Source organism: Anser cygnoides, chromosome 11 (genome assembly GCF_040182565.1).
Source record: "Anser cygnoides isolate HZ-2024a breed goose chromosome 11, Taihu_goose_T2T_genome, whole genome shotgun sequence".
NCBI lineage: Eukaryota > Metazoa > Chordata > Aves > Anseriformes > Anatidae > Anser > Anser cygnoides.
The window spans coordinates 9,263,812-9,286,847 of NC_089883.1; the positions used below are offsets into that span (position 1 = coordinate 9,263,812).

Here is a 23,036-nt window from a genome sequence, read left to right on the forward strand (position 1 = left end):
CTTTTCTTTCAGCTTAAAATACACAAGAAGATGCCTGTTTCAGCCTGTTGGGGCTGACAAAATACTAAAAATGGACAAAACGATAGAGTGAAATGCAGCTGAAACCAGTCCTGTACACGGAGTCCCTCTGTGTGCTATATCCAAGGGAACAGCTGGAATCTGCTACTGACAACACTCCGAAAAACATTTTTTTTTCCCATCTGATTGTATGCTTAGTGTGCATGCCCTGTCCAGCAAAATGGAGAGCTGAGAGCTGAGACTTGTCTCCTTTTCATTCACTGGCTGCAGGAAGGTTATTTACAGCAGCAATGTTTGAGTCATTTTGTCACAAGCTAGTTCAAAAGGCATATGCTGTATGTAAAACTTGCTCTAAGAAGATCAAAAGCAGTCCCAGAGAGACATACTCATGGAAATCACCATTCAGAGATCATGAAACAAAAATGCATAGCTCTGAAAGTAAATGCTGAGACCCCCAAAATAATTGGCAAGGGTAATGGAAATTATTGAAAGAATGAATGGGAGCAGCCACAACTATTGCCAAAATCATTACGGTCATCAAGCTGAAAAATGAGCCTGGCAGCGGCCATACATCCAGATGTCCAAACAACACGACTTATTGGTAATCCATCTATTTGCCTGATTGGAATCTCCTCCACCCACCAGCTCAGGGAAAGACTCCAAGAGGTCCCAACGGGGCTCCTGAAATGAGAGGCACTGAGCTCCTGCAGTTCTCTCGCAGGGAACGAGCCTCCCCCAGCAGGTAGCCAGCCACCACCGACACCGCGGGTTCAGTGGAGCCCTATGTACGAATGTCACATCATGATGTTAAAACAGATGCTTTCTGAACGCCATAGACCCTGTATTCCGTGTGGCTGGGCTGAGGTGCTGTGTTTGCTGTCAGTATGGCTAAACAGCAATTAAGGACTCCAGGAGGTCTCGCTGAGAATTTATGTACGGGCCTGCACAGCTTGCCTTGCAACACCACTTTTCCCAACAGAATATGATTGCTGTAATATGGAAGGGAGCTTTGCTCTACACACGCTAAGTACTCTTATCTCTCAAGTGGCCTGACTAACATAATTAGATTAAACTAAGAGGAATTGGGCCTATCCTTGTCTCTAGCTTAGATCTTGCCACTCCTTTCAGACCCAGGGAAGAGACTTCAAGCCTGCCTGTTCCTTCCAACAATAATAATTCCCCATAAAAATTATATGTGTTTGTTTCTGATAAACTCTGCTTCCCTTGGTACAATACCATCATCAGTTCAATCCTTAAGCCTTGATTGGCTTGTACATAAATCAGAATAGAGGGATCTGACCTGAACCGTTAACTACATTAAAAATATATTCATACATGCCAAAGCTACTGTGCATTAGTGCAAGATGACTCCTCCAGATGACTCCTCCTCAACATCTGAGCATTAAGCATTAGGTCTGGGAGCCTGAGGTCACTGTTACACAGAAGATACAGGAACACGCAGGGCACGTGTCCCTTCACATAAATCAGTCCCTATGGCCATAGCTGTAATGGAACTCGCCGCTTTTTGTGACCAGATCTGCTCCTCAGACCAGCCTCAGGAACAGTGCCTGACACGTATAGCAGGGAAGCAAACCTGGGCAAGGAGCCTTCCCCGCTTGCGTGGAAACAACCAACTTTCCAGGTGGAACTCAAGGAGACTGAAAGGGGTCCTAAGACTTAATACAGAAATCAGTAAGAAGCAGCCATTTCCTCTGGGATCCCAGTTTATCACTAGTTCACACTGACAAACCAAGTTAATGTAGGAAATTCAGAGCAAGGAGCAGTTGAAGGAAATGCAATACACATAGAAAAAAATGAAGCTTCTTCTTCTCAACATGTCTTTTAAGGAGGAGATTAAGAGGCAGAATTAAGCTTAGAGAGGCAGCGAGAGAAATGAATAGCTAACGTTGTTCTGGTATTTCTTTTCACATTTGTAGGAACTACAACTTTTGAGTTTTTTTTCTGAAAGTTGTCCTTAATGTGGCACTATTTAATAATGTAGATAAAATCAAATCCAAGTGGTTACCATAATATTAAGTTATCCTCTCCACATTGTATCAGTCCTCTTCAAGAGACATCTTTCACCATATAGCATCTGCTTTATTTTTTAAACAAAACTATTTAACGTCCAGATCATTGAAAAACTACTGGCAAGGTAGAACCAATAGACACTGACATTACAGCAAAACCTATCACCTTTATTTGTAACCTTCTCTTTGACACTCATATTTCAATATTAATACCTGTTCACACTGCCAAAAGTCATGGGAACCAGTGGCAAAAGCTTGATGTAGTAACAGTAAAACTGGAATAGCTGAAACTATCCTAGATGTCCTTTAGCAATACGTCAGCAGTATGAAGTGAGGCACGCATCAGCTGCATTAGCAAAGTAAAGCTGCCAGGGGCTCGTTCTCGCTTCCTCTCCTGTTTAAGTAAGCCTTTAAAGGACAAACAAACCTCCCCTTCGGAATGGAACTGAAACATACTGCAGAATGATTCACGCCAAACAAATTAATGCTTTTCAGTTCCAATCATTCCCTATTGAGTTGAAGTAGTAGTATGCTGTTTTCATCTCATCACTTCCAGAAAGCACACACAAACGAAAGAGGTGATTTTAACACTCACGCAGAGCATGTAGCCAAAGGAACAGGAACAATTTTATGATGACTGAGCTTAAATCTACGCCAGTTTACAACTTTCTCTACAATTAGTTTAATTTCTCCACTTCATTCCTGAAAAACTGACCCTGCGCGAGAATTCCTGTGCATTTCAGCTATCTGCAGTTTCCATGTCATTTGCCACCGAAGAACTCAGAACACTTATAACCCTTCTCCAGTTTAATCTTATTGCCACTGAGATTCCCACCCACCTTCACAGGGACATTCAACTTTTAACTCCCATCTGCAACACCAATCCATCTTAACGGGTATCAATGAATATGCAACAAAACGTAACGGTCATTTTGAGCACAAATGCATGCACAGGAATACTCCCCACCTAATGCTCAAACACAACTGGCTCTTTGATGATCAGTGGAAGTAATTTGACAGCTTTGTAACAGCACTAAATAGTCATCTACTTAGCCTAGAGCAAAAACCGAAGCAGTAGGAATACACGACATTTGAATCAGCATTTGTTAGCAAAAAGTTTCTCTTGTGACATGGAAACTTTATTGACTGCAAATATTTGGAACTTTGATAATGCTTTACTTAAAGCTGGTAAGTTCTGCAAAAAGTAATTAAACACTGTGATTAGGACAGGGATTTTGTTAACAGTGGGAGGGAGCTGTCTCTGTGTGAATGACCAGTGTCAACAGTACCTGTGCCGTTCTGTGAAGGTTTCTTCTTACAAACACCAGGCTACTTCTTTGATTTTTTTTTTTCACATGTACAACAGGAAGCTCCAGTCCTGCAAAACATATATTCTGATGAGACTGTAGTCTGAGATGTTGCAACAGTCATGACACTTGTTTGTCACATACAGTTTCCATGTTCTGTGAATGAATCTCCCCCTCTTCAGACTCAGTTCCATAGCGAAAACACTTTGCTTGAGGTCTGAGTTTGCTCTTTCCTTTCATTCTTTCATAGTCCTTGAGACGTGAGAGCTGATACTCATGTTCATGTGGAATAGCATGGAATTTCACAGAACATCCTATTAATTACAACAGGATCATTTGATATGACATATATGCTATAGTTAGCATTTCTGAGGTCTGTCTGTGTTGGCTAACAATTCTGCCATAGAGTTATAAAGCGGTGGTGAAAAGCAAACCTAGGTGAGACCTGAATGCATTTAAATTAATTTTTTTGGTATGTTTAAAAAATCAAAAAGATATGTAGGAGATTTTTCCGTATTACCGTTAGTAACATAAAGGTGTATTTTTAGCAGTATTTAAAGTTCAATTTTTCATTAGGTTTGGGATCTATGGTAAGTCTTTCCTTAGTAAAAAGAACCAGAAAAGTCTCTGTTTTCCCAGTGGTGCTCATTACTGACGCAGACTTGCTGTCAAATTGACACCTCACTGCAGAAATGCATACAAATCAAAAGCCTTCACATACAGGAAATTTAACAATTTAGCAAACAGGATATATAATTCATATAGCTAAAAATGACAGTAGGCTCCAAAAAAAAAATCTTGTCAGCTTGAGTTTTTTTTTTTTTATGTAAGAAATTTAAATATCGTTCTTGACATATCGTTCTTATGTATTGCCAGACTGTCTGAATTCAGTTCTACTATCATAGCTGCCTTCTGGTTGAAAAAAAAAAAATCCAAGTGAAGCCATTTTAATTGTCTATATTAATATTTTTAAGTGGAAAACCACACAGAATTAGTTGCAATTATAAAATTACAGATCAGACTGCTTTAAATTTAGCTCTCTAATATATATGTGTGTGTGTGTGTGTGTCTAACATCAGCAATGCTGAAAAGTCTAAACATCAGGTTTCACAGTAGCCAGCTGTTCAATAGTAAACATGCTGCACCTTTCTACTAGGAAGAAACAGATGAATTATTTCAGTTGTCTTTGTAATTCTGATACAAATCCTCCTGAAGCCAGTGGAAAGATTTCTCTTAAGACAGCTTATTGGGACTTCATTGTACATGTGTTTGTCTCACTGAGGTGAGTGCCTATTTCATCTTGTTTTTTCAGGACTTCCAATCTCAACACTACAATCTGTAAAGCATTTTTTTTTCCTTGAAACTGAGATAGTATATTAAAAAGAGAGCTATTGGATAACAACAGACTTTTGTTACTGCTCCATGGCAAGATTTCAAACTGTATAAATTCTAAGTTAATGCTTTCAATAAATTTTGAGATAAAAAATCATACCAACCACAAAAAATGTCCTTAGGTGACACCAATAACGAAGGAGATTCACTTTGGACAGGCAACAGGCTCACTGCAATTCTTGCTCTTGCAGGTGTGCTCTCACAAGGCTGGGAAAGTCTTTATTTTTGGGGGTTTCCATGGAAATGTTGGCAGGCCTAAATGGAAACAAAAATATTTAAAAGGATATGTTAAAAGAAAGTGTGATTCAAATATGACTGAAGTTTGTATTTTTCTAAGAGTAGAAAGCAGAAATGTTGTTGTACATGGATTTTAAAATTCCATCTAAATTAAATCCAAGGAGAAATCCAGGCACAGTTTTACAAACCATTATGGGTTTGGCATCATAAAAAACACTTCACGGAAGGCCTTTTAGGAGTAGGAAAACACTGACTGACTCTTTTCATGTTTTGTTTTCAGCAATAGGCGGCCGTTTTCTACAACCTGAATTTCCATACAATCAAAATGATCTTTGCAGTGAAAGTGGTTGCTACCAAGAGCACGTAACACAAAATTCTATGGTAAAAATGACTCGGACAGCAATGTGAGGGCAGCCCGGGCGCTGCGTTAGCAAGCTCGTGAAGGTGAACAGGTCCCCAGCGGCCTCAGGAAAAGCCAAGGGGAAGCCACCTCCTTTCTGCTCTTGCAGTGGGCTGGGAAGAAGGTCTGAGGTGGGAAAATATAACACGTGCCCCTTCCCTTTGCCTGCTTTTGCTTCAAAGGGAAGGCAGGCAGTCGGAGGGCCTGGCGCTAAGGCGGTTTCAGGGACCTGATGGCAGTGCTATTTATACAGCAGGGTTGAAAAATAGCACTTGGAAGTGCCTCTGTTATAAGGTCCCGCTTGAAAAAAAGTTCCACATCTGTGAAAACTTCCAAAAATTGCTTTCCTCAGTGTAGAAGCCGGATATATATTTGTTGAATCAGGCTCTTAATTAGGTAGGATACAAAGGGCTTTCTCCCCCCGTGATACTTCCTGTGCAACAACAGCATCCCCTGCTTTCTGCTAGCCCTGCTAAACCTTGATGTGGATTTTTTTTTTGTTATTATTTACTTCCATGAGGAGACCCTAGCAATTGACAACTGATCCCTTTCTTCCTCCCTCCCCCCTTTAATTTTTTTTTCTTTTTTTTTTTTCCAGGGTAAATTTCTTCCCACTTTCTTGGGCTGGTCTTTTCATTAAAACAAGTTCTTCAGCTGACCCCCAATCATTTGCCCTTCCTGTCCATTCTTGGTTATGCCAAAACTGTTAGTTCACAACAGGAAACCAATAGCTTGTGCTATCAGGAGACATTTCCTTCACAGCACAAAACGTCTGAATAATAATTTCAAGCAAGGCTTCACCCATTTCCTGTAAAAGGAGGGAAGTTTGCCTATCCTAGTCCCTCAGAGCTCTTTGTTTCCATCCCTTCATGACGTAATGCTTTCTGCGTAGGGAAGATGGATCATTTTCCCCTAGCAGCACTAAATTCAACATCCCGTGTAAAGACTTGATGCTGCTCTTCAGCAATGAAACATACAACGTCTACAAATAATAAACAGATATGCTATAGTTTATACTTGTGGTGTCTCTTTTAAAAAATAAATTAAACTTTTGGTGTCTGGAAAATAGCTGCAATGAAAACATGAAGGCTAAAGACAGCCTGGTTTATTAAATGTTTTACTTGCAGAGCAGAGCATTAACACCACAGCTGTTAACTACTGCATATCCTCCCGGCAGATATGCCAGCCCAGCCGGCATCAGCTCTTGGTGAGCGCTGAAATGCCCATTACATGGCGCTGCATTTTACAGGAACACTGCAGATAAACTGTCTCAGGCACTGAGTCAACACATCAATTAAGCACATGCTTAACTTCATGGATATCTAGCAAAAAAAAAAAAAACAACAAAAAACAAAACAACAAAAAAAAGAAGCAAATGCTGAAGAATGAACAACTTTCTTAAGTATTATGCAACATCAAAGGCTTAATACAAAGACAGTGCTGAATTGTTAAAAACGGAATTATCAAGCAATGCACGTGCTAATATTCCAGTGCTGGAACATTTAGGGATGTTCAAGATGCTTAATATTAGGTAAAGCTGTGTTAAAGTAGCCTTTAAATAAAGAAGACATAGAAATTGGTACATGGGAAAAACTGTTTCCATTGAATCCTACTATGACATTTCTTAACCTGTTTTTGTTAAAAGATGCAACCTGGAATGAGGATATGTGTTTTATTTAATTTCCTACAGATTTTTTTTTTTAAACAAGCTTAAAAAAAGGCTTGTGAATGACTCTCTTTATCAGCTATTGAAGCAATCAAGAAAGCTTAAAAGGAGAATTTGTCAAAAAGTGTAAGTTCCTTAAAATAGCTATCATCACAATTACTATTATAGTGCAGTCTTAATCACATCATTTGTTGTCACACAAACATAATACATTTCTCTCTCCATTATTCCAAAGACAATACAATTTTTATTACATTTGTGTTTTCTGTGTGGTTGTCATTCGAGATGTTGGAGCCAACATGAAGTTCTGCATCTGTCTCATTCTAATTCACTCGCCCCAGTCAGGAGCCCCAGCACTGTGAACTTACCATTTTCTTCCCTCCTTTAATAAGCACCCCATGCATTTCCTACTGCGTGCCTCATCAGCTGGGAAGCCACAGGTAGAAAGCACCTTCCTTCACACAGAGTCCAGTCACTTTTTTATTAGCTAGATAAACCATTTTAACACCTCTCTGTGCTTAAGAATAGCAGCTTTGCATTTCAGTGTCTCTTGTTTGAAAGGCAAGAATGTGGTTTTCTTGCTGACAGCAGGCAGGACTCTGCATTTCATGGTATCCAGAAGTACATTTCTCTGTTACGGAGCAAAGCAGCAGGGACTCTGCACTGGGGAAATTTCACCCATCCTTACAACCTTCAGTCGTCACTTTCTCCATCAGTGACTGTAAGACGTGAGATATCAGTCCCTCTACATTTCTTTCAGAGGCCCTGTATAAATGGATTTTGATTCACTTCAGCTGGGGCTAAGGGCAACATTTCCCCCTCACTGTCTTTCACAGATCACGAAATCGTTTTCTAAAGGAAAGAAAAATCTGTAAAATGTTGTTCAGACTCTTTTCTAATTGCAAAGTACAACCTTAAATTGGGACATCTTTTTGAAAACATTCTTTGAAAGTGGTACCCCAACATTATTATTGCCATTTCCTTTTTCTTTCTTTTAAATCTCAGTTTTGAATCCCCATCTGGGCATTTAACTAAGTTACATTTAATTGTCTAACAAGACTCCAGTTTGTTTGCTTATTCAGAGGTTGGTAAGGCCAATTAGTTCTGGCCATTCATCGCCAAAGCAGAACAACAGGTGAGCCAGAGGATGTTCTGAGAAAAGCAATGCAAACGACTGATGCCCAAAGAAATCAACTACTCTAAGACTGAGCAGGCTGAATACATCTCCTTGTGCCTAATGGCAAGAAAAGCTAATGACAGTGTTATTCTACTGGCTATTAGGAAAATATAAATGCCAAGGTATAAAAATGAGTATTTAAGAAAAAAATCAGGCCAATCATCAGCGAAAGCTTCCTGTCAATCCTGTAGTTTAATATCACAGAATGATCTTTTATAGAAACTGTGGGAACACAGTGTCCTTTTCAGCTTGTAAAACTACATTTGCAAAGTGCTCTGGAAAGGTCGGTGGGTAATACCACAGACTGGCAAGAAGTGACATCGAAGTCCTCTTCTTCCTATTATAAACTTGTATCATTCTGTATACGCTTCAGTAAACTTCACTAAAAATCCCATGAGAATAAGAGTTTGCGCAGGGTATTTATATTTTGCTATGGAATAGACTACAGCACTCAACCATCTGTCAAAACACACAAGTAAATCGTGCTTAAACCTAATTCTCTTGTTGGTGAACTGAGATTCATAAAAATTAGGAGACTTGACGAAGGCCAGACAGGAATAAATGAGAAAGTAGAGGCTAATGGAGCAGAGTCTGTTAACCATTACAGAGGCTGTAACTGCGTGTTAGCTTCTATGACAGACCACACAGTGCTGGTGTGCAGATGGTCCTAGACTTCTCTGTTATACGTACCAAAACTGGTGGAGAATATCGTTCACTGGTATGGCTGGAGGGGAAGGGAAGGTGGTACAGACACCATCCTAATAGACCAGGCAGTGTCAGTAGCTAGGAATGATCAAATGTCCCTACTAAACTCACAGAGGCACAAAAGGAGCTAATAACTGACATTTTTAACACTGGAATTTTCAAGCAAGTCAAACCCTAATTTTATCAGAATAGTGATATAAACAGCGTATCATATATAACTCCTGGCTTAAAGTCCTGCTAGGCAACAGAGCAGTCTTGGAAACTAGATGCCTTTATAAGCTATGTCCCTTAAGTAGGTTAAATCCCTCTAACACCTCTCATGCCAACATTTCTGCTGCATAGTGCTCAGGCTCTCATTATGTTTGACATTTTATTTCCACTATTGAATTGTCTTTTCCTTGTTTTGCTCATTCACAGTGCATACTGGCCAACCTACAAAAATGTAATTTGAATGTTTTAAAGTAGACTAATATATTTTGACTGTATCCTCACTGACACAGAGGGCTGTAATGCAGACAGCTGTTCATTGTTACTATGTTAAATAAAGTAAAATTCCCTTGTGATATGCTATATACTAGCAAATGATGTAATGAAATTCTGGCCATGTGAAAATTCTGTCATTATACCACCCAGCATCCCCAGGAGCAGGCAGAGGCCAAGTCAGTCGTCTGAGAAGCCCCGTTAACACATCATCCGTACTATTCAGAACTGTAATTGGTTTAACCTGACATGCTGCTCATTTTCTGTCCTGCATGCTCCAGTAGTACAAGTACACTCTTCTTTCCACTCTACTGGAGAAAAGGTGTGTGAGACAAAGCCAATTTAACACATTTCTCTGCACTCTTCTTTCCCCCATCCCCAGCTGTATAGCTGTTGTATCACATCAGTGCTTGTGCTTCTGGTGTGAGCCCCCACAGCAGTTGTAGGATCACAGCTCAGGAAACAGAAATGCAGAGTTGGGGTGAGACCAAATGCAGACTGTTTAAGTCCACTTCAACATTGAAACTGGTTTCTCTCAATGCTGTACCTGAAGAAAGTGTGAAAATAAAAGAAAAAGAGAGAGGAATGAAGGGAAAAAAGTGGGTGAGCTTTATGTTGGACACACTCTGACTACAAGCAGAAATGATAACCTTAACTTAGGTGGCTGTAGGTCAGCCTTGAGATTTACCCAGGGTGGCAAAAATACAATGCAAAGGTACGGGGGAAAGCTGGGAGCAATGTATGGCCCGTGTGTCCCCATTACATTTGGGGAAGCAAGAAAGGAGCTGAGAGCAGACACTGTTTTTACCAGGGGAATTTTCAGGCAAGAGAAACCAAATCAAAAACAGCGAACAATTTAAACTTTCAGAACTTACAGAGAGGTGCCCAGCTCTTCAAGGAAAAATTCAAAGGTGGGGGTGCCTTCCAGCCAGTCACGTGCTGCCCAGGAGACCTGGTTATGGAATCAAGACACTTAAGTAAGCCAACTGCCTGGGGAAATTGGGCACTGCAATACAACTCTAGCTGAATTCAAGGAAGGTTTACAAAAAATTAGGCCTTTTGTGTGTTTATACTTCTAGTAGATTTGAAGCATTTATCTCTTGTCGTTTTTAGAGCCCATGCAACATACTAATTGTCTGGAAAATGGTAGGATGGAAAGGAGAAAGTTCTGGGTCAGTCAGGGTACCTGGGGAGAAGAAGATGGAGGGCAGCCATTCCCAGTAAACGCATGGCAATCCTGCATGGTGGTGGGCTTTCAGAATAGGGCCTCTAGAGCAAGAACATGAGTATTGCACCATACCTTGGTGTAGGATGTTAGTCCCCTTTATCAGAAACTGATTTGGAGATCTCCAGCTCTTCCAACTGTGTGGCAGGAGTTCAGCACAGCTAGCAACAGCGGGGGCTGATTTCTGTGGTGGGTTCATCACCTGCTGAAACAAAAGACAGCAATTAGCTGAAGCAATTGCAGAAACTGAAGTTAGGAGAAATCCTTAGAGTACGTGAGGAGAGAAAAGCTTTGTGCTGCAAAAGGCAGAGCTGTACAAGAGTTATCCCCATTTGCCTAAACAAGGCGGTAGAGCTGCGCAGCCCCAAGCACAGCCATGCAGATATACCAGCACTACAATGACCTTTATGCAAAGCACCAAAACGACACAGCTGTGTTGCTCCTGGCTCTGGAGAAAACTTGCCTGGAGCCAGAGCAGGTATCTCCACTATGCCACGCAGACATACCCAGGAGCCACTGGAAACAGGTTAAAGCAGCCTGGATGCACCTGAAATGATTGACATGACTTCCTTACCACGGCTCATGTGAGACAGGCAGAAACAGTGAGTCCACAGACACCAGTCCCTAAATCACTTTGCATGATTAAGCATTTCAGACAAGGGGTAAACTCTCATCTGAGCTTCAGCCTTGTTCTGCTGCAGTTTTCTCTTGGTGCTATCTGTTCTTTCCTGGAGGGTTCGTTGCAAAAATATCAGTGGCCTTTCACTAGCAAGGATGGGGAGGAGGAAGAACACCATATGGCATTTCCCAAGTGTGTTCATACCACATGCCTCTTACATGTTTACATTTCTTGGCCATGGTCTGAGCCCAACCTCAGGCTAACCTTGAACCTTGCAAACTAAACACAACTCTGCGAGCGCAGCTGGAACAGGTGGGAGAGCCAGATAACAGAAAGAGCCCTCTGCAGTGTTTTCAGAAACAAAAGAAAAAAAATCCCACCCCACCCCACCCCCCAAAAAAAAAAAAAATCTGTGCTGTTAGAGCTAGCCTTGCTACACTGACAATGTTTAATTCTGGAAATAGCAGTGAAGTATGTTCACCCTCTCATATCATGAAGCTGAATGCGAACAGCTTAGCTTTTTTTTGCCCAGATAGTGTAGAGGACACCAGCACCTTAAGGACAGAGGCAGACTGCTGACTTACCTGTCCGTTCTTCCAGCTGAGCAACAACCCTGGGGAACTGTGAAGCAGGAAAGCCATTATACAGAGCTGCTCCTGCTCTGTAGTCTGTCTGGAGATAATAAATATATGTTCCTTTCATGTTCACTGGATGGCATCTGCTGTGAGCAGCGCTAAAGCTGTCTGACTCCCACGGAGCTGTGTCTATGCTCGAGCTCCCAGGAGAGCTGTTGACCCGATTGTAGCACCTGGGGGAATATCGTGTTAAAATTCCCACGAGCAGAAATGACTGTGAAGCTGCAGGCTGGGATCCAGGATCCAAGCCTTCATGAAGCACTTTTATTTCTGCAAGATAATTAGTGGTGTAAATGAATTGGCAAGAACCGTTTTGCATGAAAGTCCAATAAAAAACATTTTTAATTCTGAACATGGCCTCTGAGATTGTCTAATCCTGAAATACATGTTCTATATAATCTCATTTTTTTAATTCACTTAATTTGTAAACTAGCAGGTCTCCCCTCCCCATTCCCGTGGAAGACAGATAACCCTTTATGAAGTATTTTGGCAGAAGACACAGCTTATTGTATTTATTGGCGCCATCATAATATGTTAGAGTAAAAGGGAAAAAATTAAAGCTATTAGAAAGAGGTCGAATTCCAGCCATTTCTCTAGAGTAAGGTTCAGTTTTGAAGTAATTTTTCAAAAGAGGTTTTACATTTACAAAATTTAATGAGGTTAATTTGAAATTGAATGAGCTAATCATTGGTTTGATATTCTGGACACTGCAAATTTATTGCTTCCTTCAGTGTGATAACATGATTTATCAGCTTTCTTCTGCTACCTTGTCAAAAGAATAATTTCTATTTCAGAGAGAGGCTCTGGCTTCCATGTTCCTGAAAGCTTGCGCTATTCCATTGTCTTAACGCTGGAAAAACCGTCTCTGGGAGGCTGACACACCCTGTTAGCAAAAGTACTGGGTCTCAACCGCTTTCTCTGCTAGTGCAGGGCAGGAGGCATCAACCACAGGCCATGGCCTGAGCAAATATCTGACACAAGACATGAACAAGGCCACCAATGCATCATTCCAGGTGGTAAGCGTGGAAAATGGGATGCTGCTTACTGATCATTACCTGTCCAGGATTACTGTGCTTAAGCTGAGAGTCATTATTTCAGAGAACTGAGCATGAATCCTACCTCAAGTAAGTTTATTTTTCTGTGGCCTTTCTGGCATCCTTCATAGAATAACTCCCAGGAGGTGCTGAGTTTGAGTGCTTCCAAAATTTGCAGGTTTCATGTTGTGGCTTTGAAGCACATATACATCCTGCAAGGCAGAAAAGGGAAAATAATGACTTGTCTTCAGCCCCTACGTTACAGAGCGTAATCACATTCCCATGGAAGAGTTGCCCATACCTGAATGGGGCTCACTGTTTCAATACGTCTCCTAATGAACATACCCAAACTCCCTTCCTACACAACCAAAGCCCATCAACGGAGCTTACGCAGAGTGAGAACTGAGAGGGGCAGCAGCCCTGACACCGATGTTTATTATACAATTAATTAACTCTAGCTTGGTGTTAATCACTTGCATAGTCAACACAGACAGCAGAATCATACAGGAAGAGGACAATATAAAAGGAAAATATTCACAGTGATTATTTCCATTTCCATATTAATTGGAGGGAAAAAAAAAAGGAAAAATTCAATCCCAAACCCGTGTGCTCTGCCCATGACTCAAAACTGCCAGAAGCTCTCTGCAATATTGCTCGTTTGCCCCTTGCCACTGAAAGCCAACACACACAGGCATTACGGTGGAGCAAGTCCTGTGAAGACCCAAGGTAAGCTGTCCTCCTACCCTACTTGTCTCACCCAGCTCACGTTCCCTATCACACGGCTTCACCACCGCACAGTTTCTCCCTTTCCCCATTCCCATTTCTGCCCTATGCACGGGGCACTCGTGAGCTTGCCAGCATCCCCTTTCCACCACCCCTTTTCAGAGGCCCGGTGAGACACGTGGGCCTACAAGAGGGAACTGCTTCTTTGTTGGGTATTTTGCTGTCTGGACCACAGTGTTTTGAGCTGCTGCTGCTTAGACTGTGAGAAAATAGCTAATGTAATACAATGGCTATCTCCACCCTGGAGCCTGTGGCTTTCCAAAACCACAAACTATGACTACATGACAACCAAGTTCCCTACTTTTATGCATATATGTATGTATATATATATTACAGTATATTCATACTTCTGAAATAGATAATGAACAAATCCACTGATTACAGCTTTCCCAGAGATGATGTTGGTATAGGCTACAGAGCTGCAAGAACTTTGAGAGGAAAAACCATGCGAAAAGATCTCAGTTACACGGTTAAACACACTATGAAACTCTGCCTACCCAGCTAACTCTGCACATTGGCTTGAAACTACAGCTGCAAGCTGTACAAAGGAAATGACGACAGGATATAAAGGACTAGGGGAATATTCAGTATTTACTAAACAAAGATCTTAGTTTGAGCATGTATCCAGTCATACCGTAAGTATTTGACAGAAAAGGCTCCCCGAGTGTGGACAGGTCACGGAGTCACTGCTGTCATTTTGCAGTGCACATGCAATGAATCGCCTTGCATTAATATACTTGCAATAGCAGATTTTTTTCCTCCCATTTTTAAGTTGCTATTTCAAGCAAAAAAGACATTAGCAAGCCGAAAGGCACCAATAAATACGGGAATAAAACCTGAAACCCTGAAAGACCCACAATCATTTTGAGAAGTAAATTTCACACCTTAATTTTTCAAAGGAACTCTCTCTAGAAGAAATATTTTCAAGCTCAGGCCTAAACATGTGTTAAAATCACACCAACTTGCTGGGATTTTACAACTTCTGACTTCTGTGGTGTTCAGAGCAGTTCAGAGCATCCTTAACATTACCAGGTGAGAGTTGTTTCTTTAACTCAGTGCGTTGTGTCCTTTTCTCAGGAGCTGAAGAAAAGGGCTATTGTAAAACATTATTATTTATGAGCAGTGTTATGGCATTTTTCAAATGACAGTGTGCAAGGGGGCCCATCTCTAATCAGGCTGCATGGAGCTTAGGTGCTGTAGTGACAGACTGTCACCTTTTAGTAGACTCTAGTCGGAAGAGACAACAGCAGCAAAAGGGCAGAGACGGGCGAAAGAGATTAGAGGATTTACCCAGCTTCAGAGAGTGAAGTCTGTGTCAGAGCAGGAAACTAAACTCAGATCTCCCAAGGTCCATGGGTTGCACCCCAATGTACTGTGACTTACAAGTAACTCATGGTCAGTTACTGACAGTTTAGATTTCAGTTACCACAGATTATCTATCTCCTCTTGCTTTTGCATTAACTTTCTAGGACTATTCAAGTGATCACATTTTACTAAAGCACTCATTCATAGAAGTTAATTTTAAGGCCCCGATGCCTGAGCATCTGCAGAAGTCTTGATGGACAAAAGATAATAAAAGGCATAAGAGAAAGGCTGTTATTCCATGCCACTCGTCTGACTCAGTTGCACACAAGCGGCTGTCCCAGTTCGGATGAGCTACCTTTGATCTGCTAGTTGTAAATTCAAGGGGAACTGTGAAGTCTTTGCAGTTAGTCCTTAATAAGAATAAGAGCTATAGTCTTCAGATAAATAACAAATAACGATTCTGCTAACACCTTCAAAGTAGACTCCATTTGAAGGGGGATCCCAGGTGGTCCCACATAAATGACGGACTTGCTTCTGTTTGCAGTTTTTTCTGCTTTCATGTTACCTCATTTTACCTTTACATCACTGCATTTCCTGAATTTTCCCATCATTGATTTATATTTTTGTTCAGATGTGTCTCTACTTCTTTCCTCAGCTGTTGCTTATGCAGCAATTTGAACAAACTGATAAGCAAACATAATTTGTGGGATCAGTGTAAAAAATTGCTTGATTCCCAACTGTGATGGACTGAAGAGACAACAAATAGTTGCGAGTCAAGATTTTTGTACCTTTTAAACATTTTTGAAATGCAACTTTTTCTTTTACCTTCATAGCTCAACTAATACGGAACTCCAAACCAGGTTTGTTCTTGTTCAAGTAAAGCCTGGCTCCTAAGACACCAGTTGCTCCACAGGTCTTTCACCTCTGCACTTAACATTCAGCCCTGAACTGCTACAAGCTTCTCTAAGCTTGTTGCAGATTTACTTTTCCACTATTGGGTTCTGCAGGAACAAGAAATTGTAATGCTTAGTTTCCTTGCAAGTTTCTTAGTGCTGCTTTTGTCTACAAAGGAGTTTGATATTTTTCTACTGTGATTAGAAGAGGACACAGACGGGGAAGTAGTCTTATTTGTGCCATTTGCAGCACTGGTAATTTTCTGAAGTTGACAGCCCAGGACTAGGTGCGAATTTGTTGTTGGTGATTTTTTTTTTTTTTGGTAGTGCCTGTACAAGGTTATAGAAAGCAACAGAAATATCTGCATAGTATCTGGCTAGCAAAACTTAAAGCTTTTTACTTCAGATATACTTGATGTTGCTGTACAGAGACCCCAATCATTATTTGGTAGTTAACTTTGTATTTTATGATCTCATTTTTCCTTGTAACTACAGAAATGTCAGAGTTTCATTCAATCCTACCACTTTGTTCCAAAGTCAGGGGAAATTACATACAGTATTGAACAACACAACAATGTGTCAGGAAAATAAATGGGAATGGCTTTGTGGTGTCAGTTTGTGCAGAAATGAGATGAAATATTTTTTCCATGTGCTGAATGAGCCCAGACAAAATCTGTCTAGATACTAGGCTCACTACAACCTGCTTGTATCATTTTTGGAGAGGTGAACAGTCTGTTTTATGGCAGACACTCAACCATGCTACACACTCAGAAAAATACTCCCTTTTCTCAGAATAAAATTCTTCACGGATAAGATGGAGTGGAAGTTATTTGGTAGAGTCTTTTGGAATAGCAAAGCACATTGGTTGTGGTTTTATACAACACTAAAACTTTTTCTTAGGCTCTAACTCCTCTTGAATCAGAACTAAATGAATAACCCCAATAAAAGGAGAATTCAAAAAACTAAGTGCCTGTTCCAGGTGACCTCATATGTTGGAGAGCGAGTTCTGGGTGATTGTGGGTTACTGGAAGTCTATTCTGGGTGGACCTATACGTGATTTTTTTCCAGGCTTAGGATGCCTCTAGCTTCCACTATGTTGATTTCAGGTAAATATATATTACTTAAGCCTTAAAATTTTGGTTCACGGAAACTTTAGGTCATCACTTTTCATTCAATCAAATAAACAAAAAATAATGAAAATTTCCTGGTATTGCAAGGACGACTATCCATGTGTAAAATGTACTTTTTTCTGTCTCTGATCTACCCACATTCCTGTGAATTTCATTCACTACCAAACCACTGTCAAATGGGAAAAGGCTTTTTTTTTTTCTTTTTTTTTTTTTGTAAATAGCAGCTTGTAAGTCTCATCTAAAATGCTGAAAATATCACAGCATCCAGTTTAATTACAGTGAATTAAGCATGAAGAAATTTTCAGGATAAGCTTTATGTGAAGAGCCTTACAGTCTCTTTGGGGGAAAAGAAAAGCAGTCCAAAGAAGGTAACTAAATTTTTTTTTTCCTTTAAAATAGGCAGGCAACAATTCTCAAGTTTTCATTCACAACTTCTCAAACATTAAGTACATTAACACCCCTAAAAATGCTCATTGCATGGCCACATGCCAAGTACTAGGTGACACACTCTATTTATTGTAATGACTGCAAGCACCACCCGTTCTCCCTGTATCTCTCAGGCCACAATCACTGGTGTCAGATGTGTTTTTGCTAACAAGACTGTGGAACTGGTAAGCAGAGAGCTTTCCCACCCTTCCCTTCTCCCAAGCATTCGACAAGCCACGCTTTCAGAGTGGCCACACCCTGCTTGTTATTGTTGAATTCAAATATTAAAGGTGGGTTCTTTTTCTATTTTCCTTAGCCTTTCACCTTTATTTAAAACAGAGTGCATTCAAGAGACATCTGTGTTACTGGCAACAACATCACGTGAAGGAGCTTTCTATAAATAACATCACTATTAAATAAACTGCTGGAGCACAGCTTTACAACCATGCTGAATTCAGTATTGTAGTATTTATTCTTGGTAGAACTGACTCTTAGAGAAGTAAAATGTACTTTTATTTTCATTTTGAAGCAAATACTTTTAATGTGCAAATAAAACTGAAAAGCAAGATTCAAAAGATGTGTTGCCAAAACTGCTAAATTTCCTAAGTGACACTGGCAGAATGACTAACATCCAAATCCAAAATGTTGTTCCTATTTTTTTACATTTTTTTAAATAGACCGTTTTTGAAAATGGGGTTTCTAATCTCTTTTATCTGTGCTTTTCCGCTGGAAAAAAAAAGGTGGGGAGGGGGTTAATAACACGACTTGTTCACAAAAGTATTATGATGGTTAAAACATTTGTGTGAGTAAAGGACATTAAGTTTCTCTGACTGAATGAGTCATTACAATACAGAAATTATTTGAGATGCTTGGCATGTGAAGGAGCAAGGTATATACTAGCTCATTTTCTTCTGTTTTCACAACAGAAGAAATGCAAAGACTGTAAAACAGAGGCCCGGCATTCAAAGAGCTACACAAAATCCATCCAAGTATACGTTCATAGCAGCTTTCATAGAATAATGTAGATGTACCCCAAACCAGTTCTAAATTGTCTGGTTCGAGGTTTGTCAAGGTCTAGTCAAAGCTGTGATTTGCTGTGGAAATTGAGTAAATTAGCCTGCCAAACTCCTTATTGTTTCTTTAAACTATTACTATTAAATAAGCTATCTAGGTAAACCTAACTTGAATGTTTATGCCCTAAAAATGACTGCAGCGAAGACAATATAATTTAAGCAAGCAATGTGATAAATATGAGTTTTTTATGAGAGAAACAGGCACAAGAAAAAAAGAATATAAGACTACACAGGAAGTGGAAATAGACATAATTTCAACAAGAGGGCACAGCAGCAAAGAGATTATGAAAGAAAACCTATAGAATTGATTAGAATAATTTATTTTTTCCTATTCGTAAACATCCCGTGGAATTTAATGCACACATTGAAAGATTTGTTTTTCCTATTACATCAGGGAGCCAAAGGACAGCTACATAAGCCACACATTAGCCAATATTAAGTACACAAATATCCCAAGCATAATGTACAGTCCACATTAATTTTTTATGTAATGCTAGAAGTTTAAAATGTGTATGGCATTTCTTTAAGGAAGAATTCATCTGAGAGGTAACAGTATTTTATTAAGAGATTTATAAAGGCCTTGGAAACACATTCAACTCAAGATGCCTGCTCAAAAATTGGACCTGTGATTCTAAGGAAATTACATACTCCAGAAGGAAAGCTATGCAGTTTCTGAAGAATACATGGAATAAGGATACCTAAGTCTTTTTAAAATCTGACCTTTTCACAGTAGGGCCAAAATATTCACCAGTTTTCCTACTTTATTTTTCGGAAAACTCACAACACATCTCTTAGAATAAAGTCACATAGAAAAGCCTAAGAAAGAGTAATCAGGAGTGAACAGAAAACAAAACAGGCAGTATCTTCTTGCCACCATATAAATCCATGGCTCACCCACACCCTAAATGCTGTGTGCAGTTCTGGTGCCCTCAGCTTGAGAAAGTATGTTAGAAAAGGTCAATGTTCTGAGAAAAGTAACAAGGATGAATAAAGGTTCAGAAGAGCTTTCAAACAAAAAAATTAGTAGGTAGGCTGGGAATCTTCACATAGAATAAAGAGGGGAAGGCTGCAAAATCATTAATGGCATAAAGGGGTTAGATAAAGAATGACTGCTGTTTCTTTCAACATAAAAACCAAGCACAAACACATGAAAGCCGGGTTCAAAGCAAAAGCGTAGATTTTCTTCATGTAAGAGGTAATAGTGTAATTCAAAAATGGATACCAGAGATGCAAGAAATGTATGCAATTTTTATGAGTCTGAACAAATACCTGGAAAAGAAATCCTCAGAGGTTCCTATACAGAGAAATCACAAGTTCAGGAAATTCCCTTAACGAAATACAGTTGGAACACAGGAGAGTACATGACAGAAATACCATATTTGCTTGCTCTGTTCTTACTCTTCCCTGACACTTCTGTTTTTTCCAACAGGTCTCTGCTGCCGACACTAGATACATTGACATTCAGGCATATAGCTCCTGAAGTAGTTATATTCTCAGCACGCCTGGATTTTCTCCAGCTGCTTCAACTCTTCATGCAATTTATCATCTACTCCACTGGCCATGATCTGTTGTTTCTGCCATCCTTGACATCCTTCTACTCAATGAGGCACAAACTAGGAATCCTGTACTAACGGGAGTTCTGCCTACTAGTGAAAATATGTTCCTCTTCATCTTCTGTCAGCATCCCTTCTCTGTTGGTAAAGTCAATCTTTGTTCCTCAGTACCACGTGTGTCTAACATTGGCCCAGAACATAGGATGGCAAAATGATTTTATGCCAGCTTTTGATATTGCTGTTTTGCACTTGCAGGGATCATGACAGATTTGTCTGCACTGCTCCAGTTTTGGAGACAGGCTGTTGGACCAGATAAACCCACGGGTTGTGAGGCTGTTCTTATTTTCTAGAGAAAACTAAACCACGCATCACTTTACTCCCCAAAAGCACAAACACAAAAATGCTGCATTGGCACAAGTTCATTTATCAATGGATTCCAAATCAAGAATGAAGATTATGGTTGTAGCGGTCAGCTATGACTGATATTTAGTACATTTTTCATCTATCTTGTGGAGACATGAAATGGGTTCTTCATGGGTAAAATATGTCGTAAGGGAAGCTTTTCCTCTAGGCCAGTCCCTGGGAATTATGCTACATGTCATAAGGAGAAGTGATGTTTATATTATTTTGCAGGACCTATTGACTGTGCTCTTATAATATACCTTATATTGAGATGCAGAATTAAACATACTGAATGCTGAAAAACAATAAGGTTGGAGGAATACAATCGCCAAGTAAAACAAAACAGAATTAAACCTAAATTTCCACCATAGGACTCCCATGTGTTGGTATTTGAGACTTAGGAGAGGAATAGGCAGGTTAAGCCTAACAGAGATTTGTTTTCTTTGGCCAGTAAACAGCTAATCATTTTTTAAACTTGGCTCTTGTTTCAGATATCACGTTCTATATGACTGCCCCTTTGTTCCCCTCTTTTAAGTCTTTTGAATTTCTTTAATATATCACAAGGTCTTTTAATTCATTATATTTTGTTTGTTTGTTTAGAATAAGAAGGTAATCTACTGTGTAGCATATTAAAGGGAAGGTAAATATTTTTGGTGACAACTCGACACCTACAGAGTTCAAATCCACCCTAGACTAATGTTGGTTACCCTCTCATGTCTCCCCAAAGCCACATGGATTTTTGATTACAGTACAACCGCAGACTTGCATAATAAATCAGTCACTACAGTAAAACAGCAGTAATGACACATTCAGAAGTGTAACTTGTGGCATTCAGCCACCAGTTAGGGGTCTATGGGGAGCTGCAGTACCCCAGGGAGGGAAAGCTGGAGCAGACACCACGTCTTCCAGAGTAGCCTCACAGCACTGAGGACAGTGAAGCTTGTACTCTGTTTTAAGTTAAGCTGACTGTCAACTTGTGAACTGACGTGACTGCAAAAACAGATTTAGAGGCACTCAACGAAATGACTGTTCAGGAGCAAACTTTTATGATTTACCTCAGGCTGAGCGTGCAAGCTCCAACTGTGGCAGACGCTTGCAAGGTGCAGGGCTGCGGTGAGAAGCCAGCCTCCAAACCCGCTCTGGAGGTGTAATTTTCCAGCACGCTGCTCTTCTGAGGGGCTTGCCTGCGATAAGTCTCCAGGGCCACCTACGAAAAGAAGGTGCCGGTCATTTTATGATTTGCCTTTCAAATGACAATTACCCTTTGATTCTTTTGAGCCCCTGGTTTGCTGAGTCCTGGCACCTGCACAGCTTCAGGCTGGAGGAAAGCCACTGTGCTATAATGGCACGGCTCCGCTGGGGGATCATTTGTCCAGACCCACCGTACTGTTTTTCCAATTTCATTTCTAAACAAAAATCAATACATCCATACAAGAATACCCAATACATTTGTGTAATACCACTGTCACTCTGTCCAAGTTCCATATGGTATTCTAATGACTGCTCTGGATTCATAGGCTATTACCTAATTGCTTCACGCCTACCACACCTAGAAAAAAAGAGTTACGACATAACTGTAACTAATCATGTCATACAAGCACATTGATTAACTCAGACAAAGCACTATGGATGTCTAAACCACAACCAAAATACTGTCTTTCATTTACAGCTACACGTCTGTTATAAGGGCAGATGCTGAAATGCCTCAGCTGTGTCATTGCTGAATATGTTAATGCTACTGGCCGGTTGTATAACAGTAGGTCAAGGGATGCCACAAGGTTTCTTGAGACACATCATTAAGTGCTACGGCTATAGTCAATCATACCACACAGAAAGGATTACGAATGTTCAGAACACTTTAAAAGAAAAAAAAAAATCAGCATTGCAGTTTTAGGACGAATCCACTAAATTACACATTTTGTCTGGAGAACTGTCATGATTTACAAGTGTACAGTAGAAACCAAGATACATAAGAGTTAAAAGAGCAATTCAAACCTCTCAAACTATATTTAGTGTTCATAAAACTTGCTACAGTTCGCGGACCTGTTTCTTCCATCAGTTAAATTCATACTCCTTTCAAAGAATGACTCCCTTTTCTTAGTTTTAATAACGCTGGGTTTCTACTAACTGAACTTCCATTGAAACAGAGCAGTCTCTAAATACTAGACTGGCACAGACACTTATTTGCATTAAAATTTTCATTTTCCCACTTTGCTTCTTTACACACAGGCTTCTCTTGATTCGCTTTTTATTCCACTCTTCCACTCTTACTTGGCTCTGCCTGAATTTTCATTGAAATTTTTTTTTTTTTTACTTTCCCTTTTTTGCCATCTCTCTGGAACGTAATGAAAACATGTAGCATTAAGGCGGACTTGGAAATAACAGGATTGCTCATCCCAAATATAAACACATTCATTTTTTCTACAGTTATCTGACACCTCCTCCTTATAAAACAAAATAAAAAAATCCTTAAAAAAATACAACAGGCATACAGATGGAAACAGAGAGTGGCTGTCACTGCGGTCCTGTAGCTTTACTGTAAATTG

At 40.0% G+C, this 23,036-nt stretch overlaps 1 long non-coding RNA gene across 2 annotated transcripts in view; it reads right to left on the reverse strand.

Annotated features, from left to right (window-relative positions):
* LOC106043384 (uncharacterized) overlaps positions 1-23,036 on the reverse strand; it is a 48,515-nt gene that overhangs the window by 11,219 nt on the left and 14,260 nt on the right. For both annotated transcript variants that reach the window (XR_010834198.1, XR_010834199.1), the window contains exons 5-11: positions 21,546-21,697; positions 13,011-13,137; positions 11,841-12,064; positions 10,713-10,842; positions 10,288-10,364; positions 4,852-5,002; positions 3,338-3,426 (exon numbers count right to left, since the gene is read on the reverse strand). This is a non-coding gene — a long non-coding RNA (uncharacterized lncRNA). The remainder of the gene's footprint in view (positions 1-3,337; positions 3,427-4,851; positions 5,003-10,287; positions 10,365-10,712; positions 10,843-11,840; positions 12,065-13,010; positions 13,138-21,545; positions 21,698-23,036) is intronic.